This window comes from Triticum aestivum, chromosome 2D (assembly GCF_018294505.1).
Source record: "Triticum aestivum cultivar Chinese Spring chromosome 2D, IWGSC CS RefSeq v2.1, whole genome shotgun sequence".
NCBI classification, from domain to species: domain Eukaryota; kingdom Viridiplantae; phylum Streptophyta; class Magnoliopsida; order Poales; family Poaceae; genus Triticum; species Triticum aestivum.
In genome coordinates this window covers 588,622,412-588,639,610 of record NC_057799.1, presented here as the reverse complement: position 1 = coordinate 588,639,610, position 17,199 = coordinate 588,622,412, and the positions used below count along the sequence as shown (strand labels likewise).

Sequence of the window (17,199 nt, the reverse complement as noted above, 5' to 3'; positions counted from 1 at the left end):
AAAATCATGAACTTTTATCTGCATATATTTGTTCACAAACAATTTCAAATTGGTGATTTGTTTAGTTTGAGAAACTTTTTAAAATTCATAAATATTTTTGGAATCCATTGATGTTTTAAAATTCACAACCCTTTACAAAAATCATTCATTTCTTAATCCGTAATATTTTAAAAATATGTGTACATCTTTTGATTTAATGAACCTTTCAAGTAAAAAAGGTTGCCTGTTTTTCCTTAGCTAGCAGCCTCACGAGTGGGAAAAACCCTAAATGAGGGAGCGGTCTAGGGAGCTGAGCTCAGTGAGTAAAGAGCTTCATGGGACGACCTGAACGTCATCGTACCAATTCTATGATTTCAACGTAGAATATGAGCTCTCAAGCGGCTCACACAATCACCATCTGCTTACACCAAGACCAAAACCAGTAAAGACATTATAAATCATGCACCGAACAACTTCATTTTCCTCTCAGGACAAAGTGTCTCCAACAGCAATCTAGCACGCTTATGAAAAGTTGAAAACTGCACCATCGTAACATAATTAAAACCCAAGCCAACGTAGATAAAAGCCAAACAAAACAATCAACCGAAATAAGCAACTCGATAAAAAAAGAGTTAATCCCACGAGTGAAGAATGACGCCGCAAAGCACGGGTGAGCCTCTAGTAATACACAAATTATCATGTTAGACACAACTAGGCCGCCCACACATAGAATCACATATGTAGCTTTATTTTTCACAAACGAATATTGATCACACGACACACACCCAGAGTATTACGCGATATGCTTACTTATGTGCTTCTTAGAAGCGGTAATACATACCACATGAGTAGATTTTACATAATAAATAATAGACAAATTATCGTGTTATACACAACTAGGCCGCCCACATATAGAATCACAAACATTAGCTTTATTTTTCACAAAGAACATTGATCACACGACAAATACTCAGGGTATTACGCGATATGCTTTCTTATGTGCTTCTTAGAAGCGGTAACACATACAACATTAGTAGATTTTACATAATAAAGGATAGTTGGCCATTGGGTACATTGGTAGGTTGACATGTATTTATTATTTAGGTACGTCGTGTCTTCGATCGACACGCTGGTAGTAGGAGCATCTAGACGACGGAGAAGGGCAATGGGATGATGTTAAGGATGCCGCCGAGGAGGCCGCCCACGATCTGGCCGATGAGGCCAATTAGGCCGCCAAGCCCCCCAAGGCCGCCGCTGCCGCTACCGCTGCCACTGCCACTGTCAATACCCAGGAGCTGCACCGGTGCGGTCAGCGTCCCGGTGACGCTGGCCAGGGACGCGTTGCAGGCGGCTAGCGGGGTGACCACCACCACCTTGCACTGGTTGCCCAGTAGAGGGGCGAGCAGCGATGAGGAGGCCGGGCCATGTTCATGGTGTAAGTTCCACTGCGGTCGGCCGTCGCGCTGGCCATCACATCACGGCCGCACACCATCTGCACGGCAGCGTCTGTCCACAGCAAAGAAGCAAAGGAAACGTAAGAAAGGAAGGTGGCCATGGCATCCAGATCCAGGCAAGAGGCTGGCAGAGGTCCTTACTCGGGAATGGCGGAACCGCAGCCGCGTTGATGGAGTTCCCGGTGCTGCATGGCACCACGCCGGAGATGATTGCCACTGGAGGCTGCTTGCCCGCCTCCGCACCTTGCGGCGCCATGCCGACGGCGAGGACCAGGAGGGCGGCGAGAAGAAGGCTCTTGGTTGCCATTGGGTTGGATCCGTTCGATTGATCTCTCTGTTGTATGTGTGTCTGTGAGAGGATGTTGTGCTGTGCTGAGTGTGGTGCATGGATCCCCCTTTTATAGGCTTGCGAGGAGGCCAAGTTGCCGCCGTTCAACACGACTAGGTAGCCGCAACAATTGCTGGTTTCACTGAATCACGGTGCGCATGCTTGCAGTGTCGTAGCTGGGCACGCTGCCGTCCGCGTCGGCCGCAGGAAGGATCCAAAGTTTCAAGCAACTTGGCCCAAACGCATGCTCCAAAGCTGCAGCAAAAATCTCCATCAGCTCAGTTCACGGGCCAGCGTATGCATGCATGCCGAGCTAGAGATTATCGATCGCTAGTGGTACGAGGGCATGGACACGCCGTCTCTTATTATTGGCAAATGATCAATCGAACCAGATTATTTGGCACAACCAACGGATACCAGATACCACGCAAAACAAACAAACAAACAAACGGATGGCATACAACTCTAGCTTAGCTAGGGTGCGCGCGTGATCCGCGGGCGTGCTCGATTGGCGCATGCGTGTGGACTTATTGACTTCTAGTCAATGACACGTGCTTTGCACGTAAGTCACAATTTTTTTTTTGACAAAATCAAGTCATAAATTTAGTTATACACAAATTAGTTTGGTTTACAAATTCCTCAAAAGACCTTCTATATTTTTTATTCAGCTTGCTTATATGGTCATCTGGGCACTATTGTATGCTTATTCTTGCATATTTGAAAAAAGCGCAATTTGTGTGTATATTTTGTGCAAATTTTGTTATCGTTTGTTTTAGATTTGTTTCTGTGTGTGTAAGTATAAATGGAAGTACTAAACAATATGTTTGTATTATAGTAGAATGTGAAAATTGCACTATTTTATGCTTATTCTTTGCATATTTAAAAAAAATACAATTTCAGTGCAAGTTTTGAAAGGTTTTTCTTTTCAGTTTTCTTTCTTTTTAAAGAGTTTCATTTATTTTCAGAAAACTTATTATTTTGATGTTTGATTTTTTTATTTTCTTTCTTCTAAAAGAGTAATACCATAGCCACGAATTCATTCTTCCATAGAACTTCATTTTTTTATTTTTTTAGTTTTCATTTTCTTTTCTTTTGTAAGGATAACACCGATGTCACTAATCCATTACTCTTTAGAAAACACAATTTTGTAGAAATCTCACTATTATATGCTCATTTTTCTATAGTCTCACTATTATATGTTTGTGGTGAGTAGTTGACTGATATTTGTGTAGCCTCTTATGTTCTCTTTATCTTTTTTATATGAGCTACATGGACGGGGAAGTGTTGCATTTGGACTCCGCATAAACGTGCATACATACATAGGTATGCTTGTAACATACAGTTACATATGGTGCTGTTTTCCATGTATCTATGCGCCTGTAGACAACAATTAAGTGGATGTACGAGTTGCCTATTAGGCATTGATGCGGCAGTATCATGGAGGGGAGTCGTCCTTGCATGCATTAGCTCCAGCGGTGGCGTCATTACTTGCTCCTAATAGGCAAAGCCCAAAGAAGTTAGTCCACTACTTCCTCTCTTCCTGTTTATAGGGCTCAAATCTCAAATCTCATCAACCAAGGCATTTTGTGATTGGAGGAATGTATCTCGTACTTTACAAAACTACCCTAATTAAACTCATGCATTAATTTGGATTAATTACAGTGCATGCATGCTTGACCACTAGATGAGTAGGAACATTACATGCATTGGTGTGTTCCTTTTTAATTCTTGCATGCAAATATTTAATGCGCATTGAAAACTAAAAATGAGATGGAGATGAGCCCTCTAAATTAGAAAAACAAAAAAATTGAGATAAGCTTTATAAACAGGAAAGGTGGGAGTACCTCTTTGTTCTTTTATGTTTTATTTGTTTTTGCTTTGGTTTTTTGTTTTTCTTTATGGTCAGTTTGTTTTTCTTTTGTGGAATTTTAGGATGTTAGGTCAGTGTAAATGTATAAAAAAATGCAAAATACTATAAAGTAAATGGAAATATCGCACTACTATATAATTATTCTATTCATACTGCAAAATGTGCAATTTCTGTGCAAAGAGGTGTGCAAAATTTTAAATTATTTTCCTTTTTAAGGGTAATACCAATGTCACTAATTCATTTTTCCTATACAACTTCTTTATTTTGATTTTTTTGTTATTTTCTTATTCTTCTTTAAGTTAATAACAATGCCACTAATTCATTCCTCCTTAGGAAACTTCTTTGCGAAAGTTTCATTATTGTATGATTATTCTTGCATATTTGAGAAAACCCCAATTCGTGTGTATATTTTGTGCAAATTTTGTTATTGTTTGGTTTAGAATTTTTTTTGATGTGAAAGTATGTCGGTGGAAACGACACCTATGGGATCACAGGAATCCCTACTATGGTTGCGGGGCGCGGGGTTGTGAGAAGAGCAGGGTTAACAGTCAACACAGAGATCGTTTACCCAGGTTCGGGCTGCAAAGGTGCGTAATACCCTAGTCCTGCTTTGGTGGATGTATTTGAGAGAGTTCTTGAGCTCTCGAACTAGCTATGGTGGCTGCGTAGTCCAAAAGAGCCGAATCCCTCTCCAGTATGTCATGGGCCTCCTTTTATAGTCGAAAGGGGCTGCCATAATGGCACACAGGAGGTAGAAAGGTCTACAGTACTACGAGCTTATCGCCCGTATTACAGGACAAGATGCATTTAATGCATTGCTTAGGTGTCCCTTAGCTTTATCGGGGACGGGAATGCGGCCCGCCCCGTCCGTCGCCGCCTCGCCTTGCTTCGACACGCGCCCAGGCCAGCGATGCATGCGGCGCCATGTAGACAGGCGGGCAGCTGAGGTGGCGCGGTGGTAGGGTCTTCACGAAGATCTGCATGCCACCACGCAGGGCTTCCTGGATTGGTGTAGAGGCCGCCCGTCGCCACGCAGGTGCCTGCCCAGCTGGTTGAGCTAGCAACTGCTTGGGGACGGCGGTGGAGTCTTGGCAGGTGCGGGCCTGGCTGTGGCCCTGCTGACGCCTTCGGCAAGGGTCCTGCCGGGGGCCCGGCAAGGGTCTTGCCGTGGCGTGCAGTCGTCCCTGGCAAGGCGCTTGCCGGGGGTCTTGTGGATTCCCTCGGCTAGGATCCCGCCGAGGGTCGCCGTCTTCTGGTCCTCATCTGATCTTGTGTGTTTATGATCTTGACAAAGATCTGCATGCCACCACAGAGGTGCCTCCCGAGCCTTGTATCCAACGTGGTTGACTACGTTGGAAGCCGTGGGCTCAAGGGTGGCGCGCTCCGCTGGTGTTGGGCGAGCTGCCCCGGCAAGGGCCTTGCTGGGGGAACCTGCTTCGACCTCTGCTCTTTGTGTCTCTGATCTTGGCGTTGTTTTGTTGGCCTTGTGCTTCGGCTTATCTCCGGCTTTCCTCCTCTGCCCGGCTAAGTGTGGCCACGGCGCGTGGCTCTGACTGCCCGTGCACAAGTAAATGGGTCAAAAGGAGAGCCCCTACTTTTGTACACCGATAGGAGCCCCCGGGCCTGGGCCACACATAAGCGCGACGCGTTGTTGGGCCAGGCCTAGAATGGTGCGCAGGCAGATGGGGCGGATTTTTACCGCATTAACTGTTCGTCCGCTGCGCTTCCCCACGACCCGCGTTGAACGCGCGACGTGGAGGGTCGTGCGTGACATGGGGGTCATGCGTGGGGCGGTTCCCGCACGCATGCGTCACATTGTGGTAAAGGGGTGGCTCGCGCCTTCCCCAGGAAAGAGGGAGGCGCGGAGGCGCAACTCATTTACTCGGGCGGACCCGGGTCGTGGCCTTCAAGGCGTCCGTGCCCCACGATCATGGGTGGGGAACGGTCGCCTCACCCGTCCCCTCGGTTCTGCTTGCTCGCCACATGTCCCCCATGCAGGTGGCAGGCGGTGGAGACGGGAAACCGGGCCGTCGCTGATTGGGGCAGCGGGTCGGTCCTGATTCCCTGCGCCCCTGGTGACTGGATTGGTCGAATGGGGCGGCCGAGCCCCGACTCTGCCCCTTTATAAGAAGGGGATGGGGATGGCATCCCACATTCTCCCAGTATCTATTTCCTTCTACCTCCGCTCCTTCCTTCCATCTGCCATGGCGAGAGGAGGTGCCGGCCCTTCAACGATGGCAGCGAGGGTTGCCGCTTGACAGCGCGTCCCCCCTTCCCAGGAGCTCGCGGCGGCGGAGCCGGCCGTGAGGGGAAGGGGAAGGGGGCGAGGCCGAGGTCCTCATGGCGCTCGGGGAAGAGGTGGACGGGGCGGCGCACCGGTCCTGCCTTCGCCAGCGGTGCCCCTCCCGATGGAGGGCCACGTCGGGGACCAGCCCTGTGAGTTCTTCATCAGGCTGCGCCGGCCACCGCGTTGTCGTCTTCGTCTTCCTACCCCGTTTTCTCGGGAGAAGGAGCGTGATCCGCCCCAGACCCTCAGGTTGCACATGAGGGGCTGCGGGAACGGCGGCACGCGGGTCGACATCGACTTCCCCGCTCCTTAGGTCATGTACCTCCGTCGTGGATGGAAGACGTTCGCTCGCATCCACAGCCTGACGGCGGGGCTCGTCCTCTACTTCAAGTTAATGGAGGACGGCCTGCTCTCCGTCAAGGTCTTCGGAGATCTTGGAACTCGCCTGAAGTGCTGCGTGGAGAGCTCCTCCGACGATGAAGATTCCTCCTCGAGCGGGAGGGACGAGGAGGACAGCGACAGCGACGACGAGGGAGTCGAGCGGCGGGATGCCGACCCCGACTCCGTCTGACCGCGTCGCCCCTCCCTCGGCCTCGCGCCCTGCCGAGGGCCTTCCTCGTCAAGCCCTCCATTGGCGCGCTCCCCGTCGTCTCCTTGGGCGGCTGGCGTTGGAGGGCCGGAGAAGGCGAAGAAGGCGGGTGGCGGCCGTCAACTCGGAGTACGCGGGCACCGACGCCTTCGTCGCGTTTTGGCAGGCCGCTGCCTCATCTTCCAGCTTCCCTCCCGGCACCGGGATGCTCTCTTGGCGCCTTCTGCTTCTCGCACCTCGCATAGGCGCTCCTTTCGCCCTCCTGCTACCTTGTTCCATCTTCTGAGGAGAGGGACAAGAAAGCGATCACGTGCATCTTATCTTTTTTTAGTTTGTAAGCCTGCGGGCACTTGTTAGATTTCAAACTTGTAATACCCTTGCTCATGTTTTTTATTCCGTACGAACTGTACCTGTATGGGACGTTTTTAATGAAAAAGGGTGCTTGCCGGGTTCTTTGTGCGTGAGCGAGGCCCATGCCAAGGAACGAGTCCTTGTTATTTCTAAGATAAACATTGTCGCCCGGCAACAGGCGTTGCCGTCCCCCCACTTCAGTCGACCATTCTCACACTCTTGGCGGAGGCAGGGGTGAAGTAGAGTTAGGCCCCTTGTGTATTTCCTGGCCACCGCGTCTGCGACCCGGTTCTGTCCCAGTGGCTTGGGTACAAGAAGAAGGGGGAGCACGGTGGTTTCGGAGCGAAACGAGGTCTCATCTGTCCTAGTTCCATACAGAAGTGCATAATAGGGGATGAAAGACTTATCTGAATCTGCATCCCCCGGCAACCTTGCCGTGGTTGGATCCTTGTGTCTTCAGCCCCCGGCAGTCTTGGCTTGCTGGGGCCGGAGTGCCGGTCCGTTCTCTTTCTCCCAAGCGGCTCAGCAGAAGTGTCCACGTGCCCTGCGAACCAAAGAGGACACAAAGACGCACACTCGACCTCTAGGCTAGGGGTTAGTCGCCGCTAAGCACTATCAACCCTAACTGAGGGAGAGACTCAACCTAGGATGCATGCTATAACTTAGGGCGCCAGCGCTTCATTTGTTTATGCTCAGGGTTTGCACCTGGCTTTGTATAGAGGGTTATATGCCTTGCCGGCAAAGATTGTACAAAAGGTGGCTTGCCGGGAGGCCCGACAGCCGCGCCTTATGGGTAAAACTTGCGAACATGTTCGATGTTCCAGGAGTTGCTCACTGGGACAGCATCTTCGGTCTCCAGGCGGACTGCGCCGGGCCTGGTGACTCGTATTACCCGATAAGGGCCTTCCCACTTCGGCGTCAACTTGTTGGAATTCTTGGCCGACTGAACGCGCCGAAGAACAAGGTCGCCTTCCTCAAAGCTTTGGGCATGAACCTTACGGCTATGGTAGCGGCGCAAGGCTTGCTGGTAGCGTGCTGCTCTCACAGCCGCCCGAAGTCGATCTTCCTCAAGTAGCGTTGCGTCATCTTACCGCAATTGCTCTTGCTCAAGCTCGTCGTAAGCGAGCACTCGAGGTGACCCATATATTAGTTCCGTGGGGAGAACTGCTTCTGCCCCGTATACCAGGGCAAAGGGTGTGTGTGGCCGGTGGCTCGATTTGGCGTCGTCCTGATCGACCAAAGAACTGCCGGCAACTCATGAATCCAGTGCCTTCTGCTCTTGTGCAGCTTGTCAAAAGTCTTTGTCCTCAGGCCTCGCAACACTTCAGCATTTGCCCTCTCCGCCTGGCCGTTGCTCCGTGGGTGTGCCACGGAGGCGAAACAGACCTTGCTGCCGAGGTCTTGGATGTATTGCATGAAGGTGTGTCTTGTGAACTGCGTGCCGTTGTCGGTGATGACTCTGTTGGGCACACCAAAACGGCAGACTAGTCCCTTGAACAACTTGACGGCTGACTGTGCTGTCACCTTCCTCACTGCTTCCACCTCCGGCCACTTTGTGAACTTGTCAATTGCAACGTACAAGTACTCAAAGCCCCCGAAAACACGGGGGAAGGGGCCCAGTATGTCGAGCCCCCGGACCGAGAATGGCCAGAAGAGAGGGATTGTTTGAAGGGTTTGAGCTGGTTGATGAAGCTTCTTTGAATGGAACTGACACGCTTCACACTTGGTTACTAGTGCCGTTGCATCCTGGAGGGCAGTGGGCCAGAAGAAACCCTGCCGGAACGCCTTGCCGGCAAGGGCCCTCGACCCTATGTGGGAGCCACATATGCCTCCGTGTATCTCCGCCAACAGCTCCAGTCCTTCCTCTCTGGGAATGCACTTCAATTTCACATCGTTCGGTCTCTGGTGGCGCAGCTCTGGATTTCTTGCTCTTGCCGGTGGAGCTCTCTGGCACGTCCTCGATGGTAGCACAACACTCCGAAGAGGTGCGCTTGCTGGAGTGGGTGCGAGAGGTCTTGCCGGTCTTCATCTTCCCTCCCGGGGCTTCAGCGGCAGGAGCAAGTGCCTTGGCGGCAGCTGCTGCAACTGCTTCCCAGTAGAGTAGGTCGTTGCAGATCAGCGCGTCCTTCTTGTCGGAGGGGACGGTGATGATGTTCATCGGCCCAGGCATCTTCAGCGTGTTGTAGGCGTAGTGCGACGCTGCCATGAACTTGGCCAGTGCCGGGCGGCCGAGGATCCCGTTGTAGGGCAAGGTGACCTTCCCATTCGGCTGGCTCCTTCCCGGGTTGACCCCTTGAAACGTGCCCGTTTCCTCGAGGTCTCCATCAGGAATTTGCAGCCTTTTGATCACAACGGGAGAGATCAAGTTCAGACCGGCCCCGCCGTCAACCAGCATCTTGTTCACCTTGAGGTTGCGTATTGTTGGTGAGACCAACAACGGCAAACACATGACTGCAGTTGTGCGGTCAGGGTGGTCCTCGGCGTCAAAGATGAGGGGCGTGCTGGACCACTTCCGCGGCTTCTGAGCGTCGAACAAGGGCTCCGCTGCTGTGATCTCATGCGCCCACTGTTTGAGATGGCGGTGAGAAGATGCAGCGAGGCACCACCATCGACACACATGGCCTCTGTAGCCTTCTGAAACTCTTGCTCGCCGGAATCATCGTCCTCGTCATGATCGTCGTCTTCTTGCTTCTTGTCGCGGCCCCGAGCGGGCCTCTCTTGCTGGTTATCATTGCCGCGGCGACCTCCTTGGCCGCCACGCTTCTTGCAGGATCCCTCGGCACCATCCCGGCCCTTCTCCTTGTCCCGCCTCTCATACTCAGCTTTTTGCTTCTCAGCAAGCAGCTTGACTTGCCGGAAGTTCTGGAGGTCGTGGCCCTTGGTGCGATGGATCTTGCAATACTGCTTGTCGGAGCCCCCCGGCTTGTCGGCAGCCGCCAAGGCCTGGCAAGCGGCGCACCCGGCAATTTCCTTGCCGGGGTCGTCTGCCTTAGCCTTCTTGGCGGCGCCGGTGCTGTTGGATCCCTCGACGGCAAGCATGGTCTTGCCCTTGCGTTTCTTGTTGCGACGCCGGCCTTCTTCGTCGGGGCGGCGGTGTCTTGATTAGTAGAGTTGGTTGGCACGCCGGCGTCCTCGCCGGGGTACTTCCTTCCCTCTTCAGCCCGGGCACACCTATCGGCCAGAACATAAAGTTCGGCCACATCCTTAACCTTGTTCATCGCTAGCTCTTCGCGCATCTTGCGGTTGCGCACGTTCTGATGAAACGCGCTAATCACGACGGCGGGATGAACATCGGGGATGTTGTACTGCACCCGGCTGAACCTCTGGATGTACTTGCGCAGGGTTTCCCCTTCCTTTTGGGGAATGATATGCAAATCACTGGCCTGGCCATGAGCTTGGTGGCCTCCGGTGAAGGCACCAATGAACTCATGGCACAGATCCGACCAAGAAGAAATGGAATCCGCCGGCAAGTGCATCAACCAAGACATGACGTTGGGCTTCAGTGCCAACGGGAAGTAATTGGCAAGCACCTTGTCGTCGCGAGCTCCGGCAGCCTGCATCGTGATGGTGTAGATGCTGAGGAACTCCGACGGATGGGTCTTGCCGTTGTACTTCTCGCCGACGTCGGGCTTGAACATGCGGTGGGACGGCCACTGGAACTGCCACAGCTCACGGGTAAAGGCTGGGCAACCCACCTCGCAAGGTAGGCCGCCGGAGCCCCCCGATGCTGGGTGGTCCATAGCGGGTCCCGCCCGCTATCTGACTGGTGGCGTGTATCGCGCTGACGCTCGATAGTGATTCGAGCATCTTCGTGGGCTCATTCTCGAAGAACTTGGCGCTGGTCGCGGTGGGTCCGTGGGTCAGACGACGCTATGGAAATGTTATCACATGCGTCGTCACGATGGATCGACACCGACGGCAGCTGGCGTGGGGGAGGAGAGTGTACTGTGACTGCAGCTCCCCCGGTCCTCCCACCGCTGACATGTGGTGGCTCAACGGAGCGCCGGCCCAAGGGCCCCGCCGGTCGCGGATCATCTTTATTGGCGACGGCGACGAGGCTCCGGATGGTGGCTCTCCACTCGTCGAGCTTCTCAGCTGCAGGAGGGAAGTCGAGGAGCAGCTGCGCGCGCGCCAAAGCTTCTGCTGGCGTGGGTGGTGGCGACAGTTGCGTGGACCGTGGCGCGCTTCGACTTCTAACCACGCTAGAAGGAGCTCTATCATGGCCCAGCGGCTGCGTGCCATTTTTGCCAGCACTTCGGCGGGCATGCTGGACTCCTTTGTCCCGCAGATGATGCACATGACTCTTCCCACGGCGGCGCCCGAGGTCTCCAGCGTGGTGGCGCTGCTCGTCGCGCGCACCTGGGAAGAGCGCACTGTGGGCGCCGGCGTAGGCGTCTTGGAGGTTGCTGCGCCGCCCGTGTGGGTGGCACAGCGACACTCCTGGAGGGCCCCACGCCGCCTACGTGGGGCCCATCCCCGTCTTTGGATTTGGCGATGTGCGGCCCGTCGCCTGGCGCACGAACGACGCCGCTCGCCAGGCTCTGATTGCCAGAGCGATGCTGGTGCTCGCGGGCTGCGGCCCGGGTCCTGTCCGCGACCGGCCCGCTGCTCGCCCGCACTGGCACGGGCCGTTCGGCTCCCGACGAGCCGATTGCCGTGATCGTCTTCTTCTTGGGAGCCATGGCGATGAAGAACTGCTAGGCTAACTGCTAGACCAGATTCTCACAACTGCGCCCCCTACCCGGCGCGCCAAAGATGTCGGTGGAAACGACACCTATGGGATCATAGGAATCCCTACTACGGTTGCGGGGCGCGGGGTTGTGAGAAGAGTAGGGTTAACAGTCAACACAGAGATCGTTTACCCAGGTTCGGGCCGCAAAGGTGCGTAATACCCTAGTCCTGCATTGGTGGATGTATTTGAGAGAGTTCTTGAGCTCTCGAACTAGCTATGGTGGCCGCGTAGCCCAAAAGAGCCAAATCCCTCTCCAGTTTGCCATGGGCCTCCTTTTATAGTCGAAAGGGGCTGCCACAGTGGCACACAGGAGGTGGAAAGGTCTACAGTACTGCGAGCTTATCGCCCGTATTACAAGACAAGATGCATTTAATGCATCGCTTAGGTGTCCCTTAGCTTTATCGGGGACGGGAATGAGGCCCGTCCCATCCGTTACCGCCTCGCCTTGCTTCGACACGCGCCCAGGCCAGCGATGCATGCGGCGCCATGTAGGCAGGCGGGTAGCTGAGGTGGCGCGGTGGTAGGGTCTTCACGTAGATCTGCATGCCACCACGCAAGTGCTTCCTGGATTGGTGTAGAGGCCGCCCGTCGCCACGCAGGTGCCTGCCCAGCTGGTTGAGCTAGCAGCTGCTTGGGGACGGCGGTGTAGTCTTGGCAGGTGCGGGCCTGGCTGTGGCCCTGTTGACGCCTTCGGCAAGGGTCCTGCCAGGGGCCCGGCAAGGGTCTTGCCATGGCGTGCAGTCGTCCCTGGCAAGGCGCTTGCCGAGGGTCACCGTCTTCTGGTCCTCATCTGATCTTGTGTGTTTATGATCTTGACAAAGATCTGCATGCCACCACAGAGGTGCCCCCCGAGCCTTGGTTCCAACGTGGTTGACTACGTTGGAAGCCGTGGGCTCAAGGGTGGCGCGCTCCGCTGGTGTTGGGCGAGCTGCCCCGGCAAGGCCCTTGCCGGGGCTGGTGAGGCTGCCCCGGCAAGGGCCTTGCCGGGGGAACCTACTTCGGCCCTCTGCTCTTTGTGTCTCTGATCTTGGCGTTGTTTTGTTGGCCTTGTGCTTCGGCTTCTCTCCGGCTTCCCTACTCTGCCCGGCTAAGTGTGGCCGCGGCGCGTGGCTCTGACTGCCCGTGCACAAGTAAAGGGGTCAAAAGGAGAGCCCCTACTTTTGTACACCGACAAAGTATAAATGCAAGGACTAAATAATATTTGTGTAAATTGTAGTAGAATGTGGAATTTTTGGATGTTGGGTCAGTGTAAATGTATACGTACAAATACTTTAAAGTACATGGAAATACTGCACTATATTATAATTATCCTTTGCCTACTGCAAAATGTGCAATTTCAGTGCAAAGTGGTGTGCAAGTTTTTATTTTATTTGAAAGGGTAATGTCTATGTCACTAATTCATTTTTCTTATAAAACTTTATTATTTTCATTTTTTGTCATTGTTTTATTCTTCTTTAAGTTAATCACAATGCCACTAATTCATTCCTCCTTAAGAAACTTCTTTGCGAAAGTTTCCCTATTGTATGCTTTTGCATATTTGAAAAAAGCGCAATCTGTGTGTATATTTTGCGCAAATTTTGTTATTATTTATTTTAGATTTGTTTCTTTGTGTGTAAGTATAAATGGAAGTACTAAATAATATGTTTGTATATTATAGTAGAATGTGAAAATTCACTATTATATGCTTATTCTTTGCATATTTCAAAAAAATGCAATTTTAGTGCAAGTTTTGGAAGGTTTTTTCTTTTTCATTTGAACTTCGTTTTTCTTGTTTTTTTTGAAAGGGTAATACCAATGCCACGAGTTCATTCTTCCATAGAATTTCATTTTTTATATTTTTTTAGTTTTACTTCATTTTAATTTTACTTTAGTTTTCTTTTTATTTTCTTTTGTAAGGATAACACCGATATCACCAATCCATTAGTCTTTAGAAAACACTTTTTTTGTGGAAATTTCACCATTATATGCTCATTTTGTTGGGGAACATAGTATTTCAAAAAATTTCCTATGATCACGCAAGATCTATCTAGGAGATGCATAGAAACGAGACGGGAGAGTGTGTCCACGTACCCTCGTAGACCGAAAGCGAAAGCGTTTAGTAACGCGGTTGATGTAGTGGAACGTCTTCACGATTCAACTGATCCAAGTACCGAACGTACGGCACCTCCATCTTCAGCACATGTTCAGCACGATGACGTCCCTCGAGCTCTTGATCCAGTTGAGGACGAGGGAGAGTTCCGTCAGCACGACGGCGTGGTGATGGTGATGATGAAGTTACCAGTGCAGGGCTTCGCCTAAGCACTACGGCGATATGACCGAGGTGTGTAACTGTGGAGGGGGGCACATCACACGGCTAAGAGAAGACTTGGTGTCCCTTTGTGGTGCCCCCTACCCACGTATATAAAGGAGGGAGGGAGAGAGGCCGGCCCTCTAGGGGCGCGCCAAGAGTATGGAGCCTTACTAGGACTTCCAAGTCCTAGTAGGAATCCCTTAATTTCCTTTTTGGAGTAGGAGAGAAGGAAAGAGGGAAAGAGAGAGGGAGTAGGAAAAGGCAAGGGGGGCGCCGCCCCCTTCCCCTAGTCCAATTCGGACCCATGGGAGGGCGCCACCTCCCCTTGGCCTACCTCCTCTTTTCCCGTATGGCCCAATAAGGCCCATTACTTCTCCCGGTGAATTCCCGCAACTCCCCGGCACTCCGAAAAACACCCGAATCACTCGGAACCTTTCTGATGTCCGAATTTAGCCTTCCAATATATGAATCTTTACCTCTCGACCATTTCGACACTCCTCGTCATGTCCGCGATCTTATCCGGGACTCGCAACAAACTTCGGTCATCAAATCACATAACTCATAATACAAATCATCATCGAACGTTAAGCGTGCGGACCCTACGGGTTCGAGAACTATGTAGACATGACCGAGACACATCTCCGGTCAATAACGAATAGCGGCACCTGGATGCTCATATTGTCTCCTACATATTCTACGAAGATCTTTATCGGTCAAACCAGATAACAACATACGCCATTCCCTTTGTTATCGGTATGTTATTTGCCCAAGATTCGATCGTCGGTACCATCATACCTAGTTCAATCTCGTTACCGGCAAGTCTCTTTACTCGTTTCGTAATGCATCATCCTGCAACTAACTCATTATTCACATTGCTTGCAAGGCTTATAATGATGTGCATTACCAAGAGGGCCCAGAGATACCTCTTCGATACTTGGAGTGACAAATCCTAATCTCGATCTATGCCAACCCAACAAACACCTTCGGAGACACCTGTAGAGCATCTTTATAATCACCCATCTACGTTGTGACGTTTGATAGCACACAAGGTGTTTCTCCGGTATTCGGGGGTTGCATAATCTCATAGTTAGAGGAATATGTATAAGTCATGAAGAAAGCAATAGCAATAAAACTTAACGATCATTATGCTAAGCTAACAGATAGGTCTTGTCCATCACATCATTCTCTAATGATGTGATCCCGTTCATCAAATGACAACACATGTCTATGGTTAGGAAACTTAACCATCTTTGATTAACGAGCTAGTAAAGTAGAGGCATACTAGGGACACTCTGTTTGTCTATGTATTCACACATGTACTAAGTTTCCGGTTAATACAATTCTAGCATGAATAATAAACATTTATCATGATATAAGGAGATATAAATAACAAATTTATTATTGCCTCTAGGGCATATTTCCTTCACATTTCCTAATATCTCACTATTATATGTTTGTGGTGAGTACTTGACTAATATTTGTGTAGCCTGTTATGTTCTCTTTATCTTTTTTATACGAGCTACGTGGAGGGCGATGTGTTGCATTTGGCCTCCCCATATACGTGCATACATACATAGTTACATATGGCATTGTTTTCCATGTATTCATGCAGCCGTAGGCAGTAACTAGCACAAATGCCTGCGCGTTGCATATGGAGAAAATTTTACACGTCTCATGCCTCAGTTAACTCTGTTCATCCTCATGTCCTCGTCTCTGTCTGCGCTCCATATAATTTCATTTTAATTAGAGAGCTTTCCTTCCTTATTTCTCTTACTGATTTCCATCCTTATTCCTTACAACTCTTCCTTATTGTGTATCAATTCCTTTCCCTCCCTTCTTGATTCTCTCTCAATTTATTTCCTTCCTTTTCCCTTGCATGTCGGGTATTAGCAAGAGCCAGACCATCCCTCATAGCCAACGGTAATGTGGTGATCGCGACTATTGCAAATGGAATGAATTTACACCGAGACGCCAGAAAATTACCTCTATCATCCCTGAGTATGGCCGCCATAGCTCCAACTCCTTCGTCTGGGAAAAATACTACATCAACATTTAGTTTATTGAAACTCTTGTTTGGTTTAGACCACCTGGGTTTGACAAGACCGAAAGTGACCATCTCCATTGAAAGATCATGGATGTCGCCTAGAGGGGGGGGGGGGTGAATAGGCAATTTAAAATAATTACGTTTTATGCTTGAACAAATGCGGAAGAAACCTAGCGGTTAATTTGTCAAGCACAAAACCTACAACAACTAGGCTCACCTATGTGCACCAACAACTTATACCAAGCAAGATAAACAACTATGTGATAGCAAGATATATGACAAGAAACAATATGGCTATCACAAAGTAAAGTGCATAAGTAAAGGGCTCGGGTAAGAGATAACCGAGGCATGCAGAGCCGACGATGTATCGCGAAGTTCATACCCTTGCGAATGCTAATCTCCGTTTGGAGCGGTGTGGAGGCACAATGCTCCCCAAGAAGCCACTAGGGCCACCGTAATCTCCTCACGCCCTCGCACAATGCAAGATGCCATGATTCCACTAAGGGACCCTTGAGGGCGGTCACCGAACCCATACAAATGGCAACCATTGGGGGCGGTCACCGAACCTGTACACTTTGGCAACCCTTGGGGGCGGTCACCGGTACCCGTCAAATTGCCCGGGGCGGTCTCCACAACCTAATTAGAGACCCCGATGCTTGCCCAGAGCTTTACACCACAATGATTTAGCTCCGAACACCACCAACCATCTAGGGCGCCCAAGCACCCAAGAGGAACAAGCTCAAGGGCACCAAGCACCCAAGAGTAATAAGCTTCTCAACTTGTAACGTCCACGTATCACCGTGGAGAACTCAAACCGATGCACCAAATGCAATGGCAAGGGCACACGGAGTGCCCAAGTCCTTCTCTCCCAAATCCCACCAAAGAAACTAATGCTAGGGAGGAAAATGAGAGGAAGAACAAGAAGGAGAACCCCAAGAACTGCAAGATCTAGATCCAAGGGGTTCCCCTCACATAGAGGAGAAAGTGATTGGTGGAAATGTGGATCTAGATCTCCTCTCTCTTTTCCCCCAAAAACTAGCAAGAATCCATGGAGGGATTTAGAGATAGCAAGCTCAAAGAAGGTCAACAATGGGGGAAGAACACGAGCTTAAAGGATAAGGTTCATTGGGGAAGAAGACCCCCTTTTATAGGTGGGGAAAAACCCAACCATTATGCTCACAGCCCGCACAGAGCGGTACTACCTCAAAGGGTAGCGGTACTACTGCTTGAAAGCGGTACTAAAAAAATACATCCGTGCTTACCACCGCTGAACTT

At 50.9% G+C, this 17,199-nt stretch overlaps 1 pseudogene; it reads right to left on the bottom strand.

The window, feature by feature from the left end:
• Window positions 1–1,045: 1,045 nt before the first annotated feature.
• LOC123050192 (phylloplanin-like) lies at window positions 1,046–1,784 on the bottom strand (annotated as a pseudogene).
• Between the last annotated feature and the right edge of the window lie 15,415 nt (window positions 1,785–17,199).